Source organism: Ranitomeya variabilis, chromosome 8, assembly GCF_051348905.1.
Source record: "Ranitomeya variabilis isolate aRanVar5 chromosome 8, aRanVar5.hap1, whole genome shotgun sequence".
In the NCBI taxonomy this organism is placed as follows: Eukaryota; Metazoa; Chordata; class Amphibia; order Anura; family Dendrobatidae; genus Ranitomeya; species Ranitomeya variabilis.
The window spans coordinates 57,168,001-57,187,820 of NC_135239.1; positions in this window are offsets into that span (position 1 = coordinate 57,168,001).

The window sequence follows — 19,820 nt, forward strand, 5'->3', positions numbered from 1 at the left end:
CAGCTCTCAACCCACTTACACATATTTTCCCCTATCCCCATTATTCTCATTTTATGTATCAACCTTTTGTGTGGCACCATATCAAAAGCTTTTGAAAAGTCCATATACACTACATCTACTGGGTTCCCTTGGTCCAGTCCGGAACTTACCTCTTCATAGATGCTGATCAAATTAGTCTGACATGAACGGTCCCTAGTAAACCCGTGCTGATACTGGGTCATGAGATTATTCCTCTTCAGATACTCCAGTATAGCATCTCTTAGAAAACCCTCCAGGATTTTACCCACAGTAGAGGTTAAGCTTACTGGCCTATAATTTCCGAGTTCAGTTTTTGTCCCCTTTTTGAATATTGGCACCACATTTGCTATACGCCAGTATATATATGACAGAAAATACCAAAAAGTGACACCATTCTAAAAACTGCACCCCTCAACATGCTCCAAACCACATTCAAGAAGTTTATTAACCCTTTAGGTGCTTCATATGAATTTTTGAAATGTGGAAGAAAAAAATGAACATTTGTCTTTTTTTTAACTTAAATTTTACTTTAGACCCCAATTTTTTTTATTTTCACAAGGGTAACAGGAAAACGTGGACCCCAAAGTCTATTATGCAATTTCTCCTGAGCATACTGAAGCCCCATATGTGGGGGGAAAACTACTGTTTGGGTGCACAGCAGGGCTCAGAAAGGAAGGAGCACCAGTTGACTTTTTGAAGGCAAAATTTCCTGAATTAATTACCGGATGCCATGTTGCATTTGGAGAGCCCCTGATGTGCCTAAACAGTAGAAATCCTCTCATTTCCACCATTTTGGATCTAGACTCCTCAGTGAACTTATCAAGATGTGTGGTGAACACCTTGAACCCCCAGATAATTCACAGAAGTTTATAACATAGAGCCGAGAAAATAAAAAAATCAAATTTTTTCACACAAAAATGTTATTTTAGCCCCTATTTTTTAACTTTCACTAGAATAACAGGAGAAAATGGAACCCAAAATTTGCTGTGCAAGTTCTCCTGAGTATGCTGATGCCCATATATTGGGGTAAACTATTTGGGTACACGTCAGGGCAGGGCTGGTGGGCAGAGGGGGCCTGCATCAGGCCCCATCTCATCTGCTCACCGGACCCCTACCGGCGCTGCGGCAGTTTAAAGCTATCGACATGCGGGTGCGGGCCCGCGTCCGCACATCAATAGTTAACAGCCACCAGCCAAATGGAGGCAGGCAGCTGACATCGGCCACAGCGCACATGTCGCTGGCGTCTGATGTCATTGTCAGTAGCAGGCAAGTGCGTGCTTCAGCTGCGTGGATGGAGCTTCACCGCAGGAGCGCGGCCAGATATGAAGAACTCGGGGTTTTTTTTGGTTTTTTTATTGAGAGCGGTGATCCGGGGCAGAATGCTGGACACACTGAGGGCAGAATGCTGGACACACTGGGGGCAGAATGCTGGAGACACTGGGGCAGAATGCTGGACATACTGGAGTCAGAATGCTGGACACACTGGGGGCAGAATGTTGGGCACACTTGGGGCAGAATGCTGGACACTTGGGGCAGAATGCTGGACACTTGGGGCAGAATGCTGGACACTGGGGGCAGAATGCTGGAGACACTAGGGGTAGAATGCTGGAGACACTGGGGCAGAATGCTGGAGACACTGGGGGCAGAATGCTGGAGACACTGGGGGAAGAATGCTGGAGAGACTGGGGGAAGAATGCTTGAGACACTGGGGGCAAAATGCTGGAGACAGATGGGGCAGGATTGGAGACATGGGCAGAATAGAGATACGGGCATGATTGGAAACACAGGGCATGATTGGAGACACGGGGCAGAATGAAAGACATGGGGGCATGTTTGGAGACACTGAGGGCAGGATTGGAGACAGATTGTGCAGGATCATGGACCAGGATGAATACGATGGAGACAGATGGGGCAGGATGGGGAGATCATATGGGGCAGAATGGATACTCATAAGGGCAGGATGCGAGAACATATGGCTGAAGCCAGGAATGACACACGGGGGCTAGGATGGGGAACATTATTACCATAGGGGCTAATTAAGGGATATTATTACTGCAGTGATGTATTTATTTTATTTTTTGAGTATATCGTTTTAAATGGGGGGGCGGTCCTGTTACTGTGCAGAGTGATACTATGTTGCCTTTTTTTCTACATGTGTAAAGTAGAAGTTGAGAAAAATTAATGTGTTCTGCAAGCGGAGCTCGAGATAACTGTGTTATTTCCTGCAAAGAGAAGTCCTGGCTGGAAGAAGTGATGGCGGTCTGTGCTGGATGAAAGATGAAAAGGAAAGATCAAGGACTTCACCTAGAGACGTCACTGGTGAGTCACTGTGTTACCTATACACTGACACTATACACTGTATACTATATACAGAGGTCCTGTGTACAATGTCACCAGTGATCACTGTATTGCCTATACATTATAAACAGAGCTCCTGTGTATAATATCACCAGTGATCACTGTCTTACCTGTACACAGACACTGCATATTAAGTACAGATCTCCTGTGTATAGTGGCACTTAAGGTGATAGTATTGGTTTTTTTTTATTACTGATCAGTATTGTAGTATTCAGTCACTATGTGGTGGTAATATGTGGTCTGGACATGGTGTTGCGGTATTTGTCCCTTGTATGTGCTATTTGGTCACTTTGTGGTGGTAATATGTGGTCTGGTCATGGTGTTTTTCCTTGTATGTGATATTATTGGTCATTTTAAAAATTGAAAAATAAATAAAAATATACCTAAATTGTATTGCATATTTTAACAAATATTTAATAGGTTACAGTCATGTAGGGTGTGGCCAAAAGTGTCTACCGTGTTATGGTGGCGACTTAAAAAAATCTTTTGGCCAAAACAAAAGCTGCCGGCTATATATGTGATCTGGTGATGGAAACTGTTAATGTGTGATAGGTGAGAAGTGGAGTTTTTCCAAGAGAGAGCGGTGGGACTGTGGACAGTTCAAGGGGTGGAGCGTGGAGACGGGGCTGGGGTGGAGCCTGGGCGGAGTCTCAAGGGGGCCCCGAAAATTTTGCTAGTATGGGGCCCTGATATTTCTAGTGGCAGCCCTGCGTCAGGGCTCAGAAAAGAAGGAGCGACTTTTTGAATGCAAACTTTGATGCAATGGTCTGCAGGTGTTATGTGACGTTTGGAGAGCCCCTGATGTGCCTAATGAGTGGAAGACCCCCACAAGTGACCCTATTTTGAAAACTAGACTCCTCAGGGAACTTATCTAGATGTGTGTTGAGCACCTTGAATCCCCAGGTGCTTCACAGATGTTTATAACGTAGAGCCGTGAAAATAAAAAAATCAAATTTTTCCCACAAAAATGTTATATTAGACTCTATTTTTTTTACATTCATGAAGGTAACAGAAGAAAATGGAACCCAAAATTTTCTGTGCAATTTCTCCTGAGTACACAGATACTCCATATATGGGAGTAAACTACTATTTGGGTGCACAACAGGGCTCAGAAAAGAAGGAGCGACTTTTTGAATGCGGACTTTGATACAATGGTCTGCAGGTGTTATGTGACGTTTGGAGTGCCCCTGTGTGCCTAAACAGTGGAAAACCCCCACAAGTGACCCCATTTTGGAAACTAGATCACTCAAAGAATGTATCTCGTTGTGTGGTAAGTAGAGAAGAGCAAATATCTTCAACTCCCTCCTTATTTGGCAAGCTATAGCTCTTACCAAATAAGCTGCATCAGGAACCCAGCTAACTGGAGCGCTCCCGATAACCAGCTGTTCCGAGCCATAGCTGCATGTGTTGCGACTGTGTGACAACCACAACACATGCATGGAGAGCCCAACAGGCTCTCACATCCTTTTTCTGTACTCTATCTATTTATCTATCCATCTATTTGCCTGTTTATCAAATTTCTACCTATGTATCATTGTTTATGGTGACAAATATTTGGATATGTGTGTAAATCGAAGAATATAGTGGATTAATGATAGCTGTGGCAACTGGTTCACATTCAGAAATCATGTCAGGTCAAGAGCCAGAGGCCAAAGCTAGATGTAAAATGTTCCCTTAAGCTGCTGCAGAAAGAAATCTTTTCTTCCTCTTGTCTCTGGGGAAAGACCAATTTTCCTTTCTTAGAAAAGAAGACATGGTATTGACCCTTCCGTTTACCAATATGAACTCCTAGCGAAAAAAACAGTTCTCAACGGATACAGCTTTGTCACCCCATGCTATAAGAAGTAAAAGTATATCTCTATCTATCTATCTATCTATCTATCTATCTATCTATCTATCTATCTATCTATCTATTATTAAGCTATGTGTCTATTATCTATCTATCTATCTATCTATCTATCTATCTATCTATCTATCTATCATCTATCTATCTCTTATCTATCTATCATCTATCTATTTATCTATCTCTTATCTATCTATTATCTATCTATCTATCTATCTATCTATCTATCTATCTATCTATCTATCTATCTATCATCTATCTATCTACCTCTTATCTATCTATCATCTATCTATTTATCTATCTCTTATCTATCTATCTATCTATCTATCTATCTATCTATCTATCTATCTACCTATCTATGTTATTGTGTTATTCTTCATGGAGATGAATTAAATCAAGACATTGAAGTCTAATTTAACAACAGCTGTTCAAATAAAGAATCCATTATCTGCATTTTCCCTTTATTCCCTTTTGCACGTGTTTGCAGAAGATTAGAAGTAACGTGTCACTTTTTCATTCTAGAGCAAACAAAGAATACAAAATGGCCAGGGAATTTTTGAAATCTTCAAATATTTAGCGTCCTTTGGCCTAGAGCGGCTCATACGTTTGCCTTATTTTATTGGTGTATTACGAATGCCCTTTGTAAGGCTCCTTTTGGTTTTCTTAATGTAGATGTGACAATATTCGAAACATATAGACTACGGTAATTTAACCAGGAAGAATAGCACGTGGCACATACGTGTTGGACTTTACTGTATGTATACATTTGTCTATGGAAGGTCTCCATGATTAATTATGTTCATAAAGATAATTTACCTGAAATAACTAATTTGTAAGAAAGTTTTGATCCCATCCAGCCCTATACTAAACTATCTAAATAGTTACTTTGTATTAGATGTTTAGCTTTTTAATTTAAAAGTGGAAACAAGGATGAATAGATTTTTTTTCCTCCCAAAACAGCTCCACTCTTGTCCACAGGCTGTGTCAGGTATTGCAGATCAGGCCCATTATAGTAAAATAGTATAAGCTATCTGCTCTGGACGGGACTTCTGCTTTGAGAAAAAACAGAAATTTTTTTATTATCATATTATCCCTTTATATAGTTTTTTAACAATTTTTTTTCCCATGAAAGGAGTTTACTAGGATTATATAAAACCGTCTCTCACGCAGAAAATGTTAAAAAGACATAACAATTCCCTATTATATAATTCACTGTTCATATCTCATCCATCAGTCACCTGACAGCTGTAGCCAATCACTGGCCTCAGTGGTCACATGTCGTACATGCACATGTCATGGCTGCAGCCCATGATTGACTGCAGCAATTAGATGGCTGATGGACAGGATATCGTCACTTCCAGTATCGTCCACTGCTGCGGTATGGGATTTAGGAGGTTATTATTACTTCTTTATTATATAATGTTCTCTATCATCGGGCCATTTTTTTTACTAATCCCAAAAACCCTTTTAATCATAATGGTGCCTCCTGGCAGACAGCTGCTGCAGAGACAAATAGGGGAGCAGATGTCCAAGATCAGGCATATGCATAATGTTTGCTAAGTACCAGCCAGGACCACCCATTTTACAGTTCTGGACTTGCACCTATTACCAGTACCCTAGGTACTGGCACCAGTGGCGGACATATCATAGGTGCAGCCTGTGCAGCTCCATCGGGACACGAGCTAAGGGGGGCCACATCAATCTCCAAAACAAGTGGAATAGTGCATTATAATGACATATTAGACTGCAAAGGGCCCATATATTATTCTTGCACAGGAGCCTTCTTCAGTCTGTATTCGCCACTGACTGTCACCCAGGTGCCCAAAGCAGGGCTTGGACAAATCACTGATAAAGCATGCAAACATGCATAATATTTGTGCACTAAAATACCCCATCTAGCTATAAAAATATGTACAACTTTCCAAAATGTAAATATTTAAAAACAAAATTTTCGAAAAAAAAAAGGTTCTAAAATCCTCCAAAAATGTAATTAAAACCCCCAAAGTCTGAGCTTTCCGCTTGTAACTACAGTAATAATAAAGCAAGGATTACCATTTAAAAGACTGAAAATCTCTATAATATCTATTCTGTCTCTGCTGAAAAAGGCGGATAATCCCCCTACATGCCAAATCCAGGAGCCATTGTCCAGTCCAAATACTCTTTGAGTTCTAATCAGACTCTCACTGAGGAATACACAAATAAGGGTCTCGGGGGAGCAGAATGCAACTGCAAACGGGGAAAAAAAAATCCTACGCATCATCTGTGTATAAAAGAAGGTCAACCTTTCTGTTAATAATTGAGATAACGCTGCATTCCCGTCCCCCGAGTATCTAAGTAAGTGGATTAATGTAGAGGTTGAATAAAAATGAAATCAAGAATACAACCTTGTTGAACCCTGTGGGTGTACATATCAGACCTGTCAATTAAGGGATCTTATAACACCTGCTGTCGTGCTTCTACGTATATCTACCAGTAAGAGTCGGACGTGTCAAAGATTAAGAATTGTGACCGGAAGGACGGTGGATAGTGTTTAAAATATCCATTGTTCCGTATTGGGAAATTGGGCTAAAACGGGTTTGGCCAGACTAGTGGGACACAATACCACAACGGTGGTCACCAGTAAGTATATGTGTACATTCCAGCCTTATGGCATATGTCTACTTAACTAGAAAATGTGAGTTTGTTCTAGTAAAGTTTGCTGTCACCTGCCCATAGATTATATGTTCTATCATAAATTAATTTTGTAAACACTTAAAGGAACAAACGGGGTTTAAAAAAATAACCTACATAAAAAATTGACTTTTCTTAGCTGATTTTTGGGTCACATCATAGGTCACATGATTCTCTTTGTTAGCAATCTGTTGTGATGTCATCCTAAGTAATGTCATAGCATCTTCCCCAGGCAGCCAATAGGCATTCAGCATGGTGACTTCAACTAAAAATACCACCAGTCACAATGACGATCAGCAATCTTTAAATATTTTCAACATTTCCTAAACAGTCTACAGTTTCAACCAATCTAATATATAATTGCCTAGAATACTACTTCCTGCAATTTGTGCCAACTTCCGTGGCTTTGTCCGGAGCTATTGTCCGGAGCTATTGTCCGGAGCTAATGTCCGTAGCTAATGTCCGGAGCTAATGTCCGGAGATAAGTGACGTCACCAGTGTCCTACACCCAGGCAGAGCACAGTGGCCCCAGGCAGAGCACAGGGGCCCCAGGCAGAACATGGGGCCCCAGGCAGAGCACAGGGGCCCCAGGCAGAGCACAGGGGCCCCAGGCAGCATATGGGGCCCCAGGCAGAGCACAGTGGCCCCAGGCAGGGCACACACCAAATCGGAGGCCGAGGGGCCCCGCCAACCAAATCGGAGGCCGAGGAGCCCCGCCCACCAAATCAAAGGCCGAGCGGCCCCGCCCACCAAAGCAGAGGCCGAGGGGCCCGACCCCGCCCACCAAAGCGGAGGCCGAGGGGCCCCGACCACCACATCGGAGGCCGAGGGGCACCGCCCACTACATCGGAGGCCGAGGGTCCCCGCCCACCAAATCGGAGGCCGAGGGTCCCCGCCCACCAAATCGGAGGCCGAGGGTCCCCGCCCACCAAATTGGAGGCCGAGGGTCCCCGCCCACCAAATCGGAGGCCGAGGGGCCCCGCCTACCAAATCGGAGGCCGAGGGGCCCCGCCTACCAAATCGGAGGCCGAGGGTCCCCGCCCACCAAATTGGAGGCCAAGGGTCCCCGCCCACCAAATCGGAGGCCGAGGGGCCCCGCCCACCACATCGGAGGCCGAGGGGCCCCGCCCACCAAATCGGAGGACGAGGGTCCCCGCCCACCAAATCGGAGGCCGAGGGTCCCCGCCCACCAAATCGGAGGCCGAGGGTCCACACCATCCAAATCGGAGGCCGAGGGGCCCCGTCCACCAAATCGGAGGCCGACGGGCCCCAGCCACCAAAGCGGAGGCCGAGGGTCCCCGCCCACCAAATCAGAGGCCGAGGGTCCCCGCCCACCAAATCGGAGGCCGGGGGTCCCCACCCTCCAAATCGGAGGCCGAGGGGCCCCGCCCACCACATCGGAGGCCGAGGGGCCCCGCCTACCAAATCGGAGGCCGAGGGTCCCCGCCCACCAAATTGGAGGCCAAGGGTCCCCGCCCACCAAATCGGAGGCCGAGGGTCCACACCATCCAAATCGGAGGCCGACGGGCCCCACCCACCAAAGCGGAGGCTGAGGGGCCCCGACCACCACATCGGAGGCCGAGGGGCACCGCCCACCAAATCGGAGGCCGAGGGTCCCCGCCCACCAAATCGGAGGCCGAGGGTCCCCGCCCACCAAATCGGAGGCCGAGGGGCCCCGCCTACCAAATCGGAGGCCGAGGGGCCCCGCCTACCAAATCGGAGGCCGAGGGTCCCCGCCCACCAAATTGGAGGCCAAGGGTCCCCGCCCACCAAATCGGAGGCCGAGGGTCCCCGCCCACCAAATCGGAGGCCGGGGGTCCCCACCCTCCAAATCGGAGGCCGAGGGGCCCCGCCCACCACATCGGAGGCCGAGGGGCCCCGCCCACCAAATCGGAGGACGAGGGTCCCCGCCCACCAAATCGGAGGCCGAGGGTCCCCGCCCACCAAATCGGAGGCCGAGGGTCCACACCATCCAAATCGGAGGCCGAGGGGCCCCGTCCACCAAATCGGAGGCCGACGGGCCCCACCCACCAAAGCGGAGGCCGAGGGTCCCCGCCCACCAAATCGGAGGCCGAGGGTCCCCGCCCACCAAATCGGAGGCCGAGGGTCCCCGCCCACCAAATCGGAGGCCGGTGGTCCCCACCCTCCAAATCGGAGGCCGAGGGGCCCCGCCCACCACATCGGAGGCCGAGGGGCCCCGCCCACCAAATCGGAGGCCGAGGGTCCCTGCCCACCAAATCGGAGGCCGAGGGTCCACACCATCCAAATCGGAGGCCGAGGGGCCCCGTCCACCAAATCGGAGGCCGACGGGCCCCACCCACCAAAGCGGAGGCCGAGGGTCCCCGCCCACCAAATCGGAGGCCGAGGGTCCCCGCCCACCAAATCAGAGGCCGAGGGTCCCCGCCCACCAAATTGGAGGCCGAGGGGCCCCACCAACCAAATCGGAGGCCGAGGAGCCCCGCCCACCAAATTGGAGGCCGAGAGTCCCCGCCCACCAAATCGGAGGCCGAGGGGCCCCACCTACCAAATCGGAGGCCAAGGGTCCCCGCCCACCAAATCGGAGGCCGAGGGTCCCCGCCCACCAAATCGGAGGCCGAGAGTCCCCGCCCACCAAATCGGAGGCCGAGGGGCCCCGCCAACCAAATCGGAGGCCGAGGGGCTCCGCCAACCAAATCGGAGGCCGAGGAGCCCCGCCCACCAAATCGAAGGCCGAGCGGCCCCGCCCACCAAAGCGGAGGCCGAGGGGCCTGGCCCCGCCCACCAAAGCGGAGGCCGAGGGGCCCCGACCACCACATCGGAGGCCGAGGGTCCCCGCCCACCAAATCGGAGGCCGAGGGTCCCCGCCCACCAAATCGGAGGCCGAGGGTCGCCGCCCACCAAATCGGAGGCCGAGGGTCCCCACCTACCAAATTGGAGGCCGAGAGTCCCCGCCCACCAAATCGGAGGCCGAGGGGCCCCACCTACCAAATCAGAGGCCGAGGGTCCCCGCCCACCAAATCGGAGGCCGAGGGTCCCCGCCCACCAAATCGGAGGCCGAGGGTCCCCGCCCGCCAAATCGGAGACCGGGGGTACCCACCCTCCAAATCGGAGGCCGAGGGGCCCCGCCCACCACATCGGAGGCCGAGGGGCCCCGCCCACCAAATCGGAGGCCGAGGGTCCCCGCCCACCAAATCGGAGGCCGAGAGTCCCCGCCCACCAAATCGGAGGCCGAGGGTCCACACCATCCAAATCGGAGGCTGAGGGGCCCCGTCCACCAAATCGGAGGCCGAGGGGCCCCACCCACCAAAGCGGAGGCCGAGGGTCCCCGCCCACCAAATCGGAGGCCGAGGGTCCCCGCCCACCAAATCGGAGGCCGAGGGTCCCCGCCCACCAAATCGGAGGCCGAGGGTCCCCGCTCACCAAATCGGAGGCCGGTGGTCCCCACCCTCCAAATCGGAGGCCGAGGGGCCCCGCCCACCACATCGGAGGCCGAGGGGCCCCGCCCACCAAATCGGAGGCCGAGGGTCCCCGCCCACCAAATCGGAGGCCGAGGGGCCCCACCAATCAAATCGGAGGCCGAGGAGCTCCGCCCACCAAATTGGAGGCCGAGGGTCCCCGCCCACCAAAGCAGAGGCCGAGGGGCCCGGCCCCGCCCACCAAAGCGGAGGCCGAGGGGCCCCGACCACCACATCGGAGGCCGAGGGGCCCCGCCCACCAAATCGGAGGCCGAGGGGCCCCGCCCACCAAATCGGAGGCCGAGGGTCCCCGCCCACCAAATCGGAGGCCGAGGGTCCCCGCCCACCAAATCGGAGGCCGAGGGTCCCCGCCCACCAAATCGGAGGCCGAGGGGCCCCGCCTACCAAATCGGAGGCCGAGGGTCCACGCCAACCAAATCGGAGGCCGAGAGTCCCCGCCCACCAAATCGGAGGATAAGGGGCCCCGCCAACCAAATCGGAGGCCGAGGGGCCCCGCCCACCAAATCGAAGGCCGAGGGTCCCCGCCCACCAAAGCGGAGGCCGAGGGTCCCCGCCCACCAACTCGGAGGCAGAGGGACCCCGCCCACCAAATCGGAGGCCGAAGGTCCCCGCCCACCAAATCGGAGGCCGAGGGGCCCCGCCCACCAAATCGGAGGCCGAGGGGCCCCGCCCACCAAATCGGAGGCCGAGGGTCCCCGCCCACCAAATCGGAGGCCGAGAGTCCCCGCCCACCAAATCGGAGGATAAGGGGCCCCGCCAACCAAATCGGAGGCCGGTGGTCCCCACCCTCCAAATCGGAGGCTGAGGGGCCCCGCCCACCAAATCGGAGGCCGAGAGTCCCCGCCCACCAAATCGGAGGATAAGGGGCCCCACCAACCAAATCGGAGGCCGAGGGTCCCCGCCCACCAAATCGGAGGCCGGTGATCCCCACCCTCCAAATCGGAGGCCGAGGGGCCCCGCCCACCACATCGGAGGCCGAGGGGCCCCGCCCCCCAAATCGGAGGCCGAGGGGCCCCGCCCACCACATCGGAGGCCGATGGGCCCCGCCCACCAAATCGGAGGCCGAGGGTCCCCGCCCACCAAATCGGAGGCCGAGGGTCCCCGCCCACCAAATCGGAGGCCGAGGGTCCCCGCCCACCAAATCGGAGGCCGAGGGTCCACGCCAACCAAATCGGAGGCCGAGAGTCCCCGCCCACCAAATCGGAGGATAAGGGGCCCCGCCAACCAAATCGGAGGCCGAGGGTCCCCGCCCACCAAATCGGAGGCCGAGGGTCCCCACCCTCCAAATCGAAGGCCGAGGGTCCCCGCCCACCAAATCGGAGGCCGAGAGTCCCCGCCCACCAAATCGGAGGATAAGGGGCCCCGCCAACCAAATCGGAGGCCGAGGGTCCCCGCCCACCAAATCGGAGGCCGGTGGTCCCCACCCTCCAAATCGGAGGCCGAGGGGCCCCGCCCACCACATCAGAGGCCGAGGGGCCCCGCCCACCAAATCGGAGGCCGAGGGTCCCCGCCCACCACATCGGAGGCCGAGGGTCCCCGCCCACCACATCGGAGGCCGATGGGCCCCGCCCACCAAATCGGAGGCCGAGGGTCCCCGCCCACCAAATCGGAGGCCGAGGGTCCCCGCCCACCAAATCGGAGGCCGAGGGTCCACGCCAACCAAATCGGAGGCCGAGGGGCCCCGCCCACCAAATCGAAGGCCGAGGGGCCCCGCCCACCAAAGCGGAGTTTGAGGGTCCCCGCACTCCAAATCGGAGGCAGAGGGACCCCGCCCACCAAATCGGAGGCCGAGGGGCCCCGCCCACCAAAGCGGAGGCCGAGGGTCCCCGACCACCAAATCGGAGGCCGAGGGTCCCTGCCCACCAAATCGGAGGCCGAGGGTCCCCGCCCACCAAATCGGAGGCCGAGGGTCCCCGCCCACCAAATCGGAGGCCGAGAGTCCCCGCCCACCAAATTGGAGGATAAGAGGCCCCGCCAACCAAATCGGAGGCCGAGGGGCCCCGCCCACCAAAGCGGAGGCCGAGGGGCCCAGCCCCGCCCACCAAAGCGGAGGCCGAGGGGCCCCGACCACCACATCGGAGGCCGAGGGGCCCCGCCCACCAAATTGGAGGCCGAGGGTCCCCGCCGACCAAATCGGAGGCCGAGGGTCCCCGCCCACCAAATCGGAGGCCGAGGGTCCCCGCCCACCAAATCGGAGGCCGAGGGTCCCCGCCCACCAAATCGGAGGCCGAGGGTCCCCGCCCACCAAATCGGAGGCCGAGGGTCCCCGCCCACCAAATCGGAGGCCGAGGGTCCCCGCCCACCAAATCGGAGGCCGGTCCCCGCCCACCAAATCAGAGGCCAAGGGTCCCCACCCACCAAATCGGAGGCCGAGGGGCCCCACCAACCAAATCGGAGGCCGAGGAGCCCCGCCCACCAAAAGTAAGTGCGGCCCCAAAAGTAAGTGCTCCCCCGGGTGCAAAAGTAAGTGCGCCCCCGGGTGCAAAAGTAAGTGCGCCCCCGGGTGCAAAAGTAAGTGCGCCCCCGGGTGCAAAAGTAAGTGCGCCCCCGGGTGCAAAAGTAAGTGCGCCCCCGGGTGCAAAAGTAAGTGCACCTCCGGGTGCAAAAGTAAGTGCGCCCCCGGGTGCAAAAGTAAGCGCGCCCCCGGCCCCGGGTGCAAAAGTAAGCGCGCCCCCAGTCCCGTGTGTGAAAAGTGCTGCTGTAAAGCTGGTAGCGCTGTTCAAGCACCATGTATTTCCTTCAGGAAATGCCCATCTAATATATAATTGCCTAGAATACTACTTCCTGCAATTTGTGCCATCTTCCGTGGCTTTGTCCGGAGCTAATGTCCGGAGATAATGTCCGGAGATAATGTCCGGAGCTAATGTCCGGAGCTAATGTCCAGAGATAAGTGACGTCACCAGTGTCCTACACCCAGGCAGAGCACAGGGGCCCCAGGCAGCATATGGGGCCCCAGGCATAGGACAGTGGCCCCAGGCAGAGCACAGGGGCCCCAGGCAGCATATGGGGCCCCAGGCAGAGCACAGTGGTCCCAGGCAGAGCACAGGGGCCCCAGGCAGCACATGGGGCCCCAGGCAGAGCACAGGGGCCCCAGCCAGAGCACAGGGGCCCCAGGCAGCATATGGGGCCCCAGGCAGAGCACAGTGGCCCCAGGCAGAGCACAGGGGCCCCAGGCAGAGCACAGTGGCCCCAGGCAGAGCACAGGGGCCCCAGGCAGAACATGGGGCCCCAGGCAGAGCACAGGGGCCCCAGGCAGAGCACAGGGGCCCCAGGCAGCATATGGGGCCCCAGGCAGAGCACAGGGGCCCCAGGCAGCATATGGGGCCCCAGGCAGAGCACAGGGGCCCCAGGCAGCATATGGGGCCCCAGGCAGAGCACAGTGGCCCCAGGCAGCATATGGGGCCCCAGGCAGAGCACAGTGGCCCCTGGCAGAGCACAGGGGCCCCAGGCAGCATATGGGGCCCCAGGCAGAGCACAGTGGTCCCAGGCAGAGCACAGGGGCCCCAGGCAGCCTATGGGGCCCCAGGCAGAGCACAGTGGCCCCAGGCAGAACATGGGGCCCCAGGCAGAGCACAGGGGCCCCAGGCAGAGCACAGGGGCCCCAGGCAGCATATGGGGCCCCAGGCAGAGCACAGTGGTCCCAGGTAGAGCACAGGGGCCCCAGGCAGCCTATGGGGCCCCAGGCAGAGCACAGGGGCCCCAGGCAGCATATGGGGCCCCAGGCAGAGCACAGGGGCCCCAGGCAGCATATGGGGCCCCAGGCAGAGCACAGTGGCCCCAGGCAGAGCACAGGGGCCCCAGGCAGAACATGGGGCCCCAGGCAGAGCACAGGGGCCCCAGGCAGCATATGGGGCCCCAGGCAGAGCACAGGGGCCCCAGGCAGCATATGGGGCCCCAGGCAGAGCACAGCGATATTTTGGACCACTGTGCGGTGTTTCAGACCCCCTGTGTGATGTCTGGGGCCCTGTTCTTAAGTATATTAAAGATTAAAGTAACGTATATTAAAGTATATTATAGATCAAATTTGACACGTTTATGAGCACCATTGAGTGATATACTCAAGAATGACATAATTTTTCAACATTTTATGGTTTCAAACTGTAAACACTCAGAGTTTTTTTTACTTCAACCAGAAAACCTTAACGGTTTATAAAAAACTTGACTGTTCAGGATATGATAAAAGTCATAGTATTCTGAATCTTTAACTTATAAAGATACCTTTACATGGGGTGATTATTGGTTCCAGAGAGGCTTTCGGCCGATAATCGTACACATGGCTGGTGACAGGACAATACAATATAAACGTTCAAAGGTAAACACTGATAACATTAAAATCTAATATATAATTGCCTAGAATACTACTTCCGGCAATTTGTGCCAACTTCCGTGGCTTTGTCCGGAGATAATGTCCGGAGATAAGTGACGTCACCAGCGTCCTACACCCGCTCAGGGTGGACAAAGATATATGCCTTCGTGGTGCGCGGCACTTTTCTGATTGGTTGCCGCCTGCCGCGAGCGACCAATCAGAAATGTGCCGTACTGTCAAGAATTGTCAAGAGCTGGTGAGTGCAGCCATTTTTTGTTCTTTCTTACTATTATTTATTAATTGTATTATTCTTACATTTGAATAAATAAAGTATATATGGATTCTAGACTCCCGATTCTTTAGAATCGGGCTGCCATCTAGTTGTATATAATTGTTGTAGTAATTCAGATGTTATTGGTCGTAGCTCAATAAACTGTTGTTTGATTTTTGATTATTTTTTACCATGAGTAAAATGCCGTGAAACATATACCTCATAGTGTGAAGCGCAGAATGCCCGCAGGGTCTGTAGCCTTTATCTCTCTTCCCCTGAACGTTCTTCCAAACTAATGTATGACTACATCAAAGTTTAGCTTTGATCTGGTCACGAATCAGCCTAGAAGTTCATTCAGGTGAAGACAGAGAGTGACCGGCACTCACTAATTTCACTCTTATCAGTCAGTGTTGGGAATTCTCTCTCTTCCCTTGAATAACCTTTACATTGTTTTTTTAAAGTTTTAAAGTTTTTTTTAATTGGTAGTAGATCAATATGGGTCAAGATCCTGATAAGTTTACTGATTGCTCAAAAATCTCCCAAGAACTGCGTAGCTCAGACGACAGGAGCACCCAGCTCCTACTTGAGAGCGCGCACAGAGCTGGTTACAAAGCCTATGCTGTCTGCTGAATCCATGTTCGGCTGTGTGAACGCGCTGAGGCAGCACGCCAGTCTCCTAAGTTGTGAACCTTTTGTGTTTTTCTGAAGCGATTGGTGGGGATCTCTAGACCTGGACCTGATCTGATTCAAGTACAAAAACTTAAACTCTGATAACGTTTAGTTGTTTTAAATTATTCTGCATCCAGCTGTAGACAGTGAAACATAGCGGCTGTAGAAGCTGAAAGCTCCAAAATATTTACTGAAACAGAAAGATATTTGCCCTTCTGCTAAAATTGCATGCATTTAATTGCAAAAAAAATCCAAAATTATCCATATCCTTTATAGCTGCAACTGCTGTGACTCATTCTAACAGCACTTGTGTTGATCTTTACGGGGTGTGAAGAGTCCCACTGATCTGATAATACTGGAGTATTCTAAGTATCAATAATCTAATCCTCAAGGCACTGAGTCAGAAATTACTGCTGATACAAATCTCAAGGCATACATATAAATTAATCCAAAAAAAAAGGTAAATTAAGCAAAATTAGAACAAAGTAATAGCACTATCGCCACAATGTATACCAATTGGACTATCAACCGGACTACTCAGTAATTACAGGAAAAAAGGACAAAAAGAAACCGAACACAAGTTCAACAATTCACTAAATGAAAATATGTATTGGGAATATACAACAACGTGGGGCAGACGCCGAAACGCGCGTCGGGGCAGGGCGCATCCAGGGGACTCCTTTCACTCCAGGCCCCGTCTCACATAGCGAGATCGCTAGCGAGATCGCTGCTGAGTCACAATTTTTGTGACGCAACAGCGACCTCCATAGCGATCTCGCTATGTGTGACACGTACCAGCGATCAGGCCCCTGCTGCGAGATCGCTGGTCGTGTCGGAATGGCCTGGACCTTTTTTTGGTCGTTGAGGCCCCGCTGACATTGCTGAATCGGTGTGTGTGACACCGATCCAGCGATGTCTTCACTGGTAACCAGGGTAAACATCGGGTTACTAAGCGCAGGGCCGCGCTTAGTAACCCGATGTTTACCCTGGTTACCAGCGTAAATGTAAAAAAAACCAAACAGTACATACTCGCCTTTCAGTGTCCAGGTCCCTTGCCGTCTGCTTCCTGCTCTCACTGACTGCCGGCCGTACAGTGAGAAATGAGAGCACAGCAGTGACGTCACCGCTGCGCTCTGCTCTCGCTGTACGGCCGGCAGTCAGTGAGAGCAGGAAGCAGACGGCAAGGGACCTGGACACCGAAAGGCGAGTATGTACTGTTTGTTTTTTTTGGTAACCAGGGTAAACATCGGGTTACTAAGCGCGGCCCTGCGCTTAGTAACCCGATGTTTACCCTGGTTACCCGGGTGCTGCAGGGGGACTTCGGCATCGTTGAAGACAGTTTCAACGATGCCGAAGTCGTTCCCCTGATCGTTGGTCGCTGGGGAGAGCGGTCTGTGTGACAGCTCCCCAGCGACCACACAACGACTTACCAACGATCACGGCCAGGTCATATCGCTGGTCGTGATCGTTGGTAAATCGCTTAGTGAGACGGGGCCTTCCAGCATCAGGTAATCAGCGTGTGGCCCTTAGTCAGGATTATCCTTAATCCTTTTGCACACAATCAGTGTTTATTTTCATTATCTATTTAGCGGCACTTTTTGGCCATTTTTGGTATTTGCACCTGCACTTTATCTTCTATTTCTTTTGGATTATATACATGCCTGTCATAAGTATCCTGCTGGTGTGTGGTATTTGCATAATACATATGAATTAATATCTGGCTATATTAATTTGCCTGTCTATTGAATATACTATAATTATTTCTCATTACCACATCAACTTTGTATTTAATAATGTTTTCGTCCCCTGGTATAGCGCCTTTTCTTTGGTATTCCCCCCTACCCCATGTTGTTGTATATTCCCAATAAATATTTTCATTTAGTGAATTGTTAGAAATTACTGCTGGCAGATTACTGCTATTTATTCTGTAAAATTGTGAATGCAGCTGTTGGCTATTAACAGCCTGTAATCAATGATGAGTATAAGATGAGGGGGGCATTGTAGCACACTGAGATTAGAGATAGGAACTCAGGAGGGGCCAACTGTGGGTAAGGCAGGAGGATTTCCTGGTTTTGGGTCAGTCAGGCTAGGGAGCCCAGGCAGGTCAGCTGGGCCTGGGGGCCCCCAGCTAAGCAGTAGGCCACGTAACATTAAGTGTGAAGCCCAGTCGTCCAGGACAGCAGAAGTGAGAGCAGAGGTGATAGCAGAAGTCACCGCAGAACAGAAACGCAGGTCGCTCCAAAATGTGGCAGCTTTCTTCTTGGGCAGATGCCCTTATGTCTGGTGGGAAACGGATAAGGGAACTTCTGAACGTAGCAAAGCTGAACAGGGAGGATGCTGCAGTACCGGTCGAGATGGGACAAACCGGGTACAACCTAAAGGACATAGGGAAGAGCACAGGGAAAGCGAAGGATGTGAACTGTGCAGAACTCTGTGTTGATGCTGTAACTGGTGTGGATGTGCTGCGATTGGAAACAAGCAAAGTTCTACGTTTTAAGTTGGAATTGGACTCTGTCTCTTTATATGAAGAAGTGTCCCTGCGTCTAAGGGAGGCCTCTGAGAACCAGGCAAGCGAGACATTGAGACTGTATATATGTGATGGGGGTGATCAGGGCACGCTAAAGCAGACACCTATGTGGGCCATGACTGCGGCCCTGGCTGCCGCTCACAGTACAGCGCTTATTCATATCCGTGCATTGTCAGTTACGGCAGGGTATAACAGCCATCCGGAGGCAAGAGCAAGACATGTTCTCTGTAACCACACTGACCATGAGGATCACGGACAAAGGACACCCCTATATTCCTTAGTATTCTTCAAGATACCATATCAAAATGTTTTGTTTTGGGGGGTTTTGTGCACTTTTTTCTTAGCTGGACAACATCATAATTTAGACCACAAATTCTCTCCCATTGGCAGCAGACTTGTCTCTCATCTCCCATCTCACAATCGGTGAAATTACCCTCTGAGACTATGTTTCTACTATGAGTATTTGGTGAGATTTTGATGCTGTAGATTTCCTGCAGAATTTCATTCTTCAACTTGCCAGATTAGGTTATTTGTGTTTCTTCGTTGCCTTTTGAATGTTTTTTTTGTACATGTTTTTATTGCATTTTTTTCAGTTTCACTCTTGCTTCTTTTTGAATATAATTTTTTAAATTAAAATAACTTTGTTTTGTAAACTTCCTGTTTGCTGTGAGCTTTGATAATGCTTTATTGATAATGTTATGTGTGCATGTGGATTACATCCGTTTTTTGCTGCTGAAATGTAATAAAAACACATATGAATTTTTTATATGCGAATATTCGGCAGATCATTAAAGTGTATGGGGAAATCCCGCAAATAAAACACATATAATTCGCAAGATTTCAAAAATTCAACACATGCCTCAATTTTTGTAGTATTAAAAAAAGTAAACAAGTCCAAGAACAGTAAAGGATCCAACTTCCAGAATATAATTTTTAATTTAATCCATTAAAAAAGTGAAAAAATATACAAACTTTGCAAAAGGTTGAAGTGAACACTTTCTATAAGAACAAACGAGTTTCAAACGTTACAATGTTCTTAGTCCTGGTTTGAAATGCGTTGGTTTTTATGAAGGGTATTCAGAAGGTGAAATCTCTGTTCCCCTGTACTTTACACCCTCTCCCCTGCTCCAGGGCTGAATCTCAGGTGCCCCCCATGGTATCTGTTATTGTCTGCAGCGCTGACTTCACATCGACAGCGCTGCAGACAATTAGTGAGCTCAGCAGCTTATGATGGCGGCTCAAGCAGAGTCACTGAGCTAAGTTACTGACTGCAGCGCTGTCACTGATGTAATGATGAAGTCAGTAAGGATTTACAGCACTTTTACATGGCGATATTTTGCATCAGTATTTGTTAACAGACTCCAGGAGTGGATCCAAAACACAGAAGAGGTGAAAGTCATTCAGTTATTATTTTTCTCAGTGTTTGCTCCTGTCTGTTTTTTAGCTGACAAATACTGATGTAAAATACTGGCCAAAATACTCACTGTGCGAATGAGGCGAGGAAGCTGCTTGTAATCCTGCTGTAATAGAAGTCCTTATTCCAATGATGAGGGCACACTTGCTTGTCTTCTCTGCTCCATGATATTCAGCAGAGCAGGAGCAACACCTGGGGCAAAACTGTGGCCGGCAGATGTCCGGCCCTATGACACAGTGACATGTGATGGACCCGACTCCCAAACAAAATGAATCACACAGACGCACAC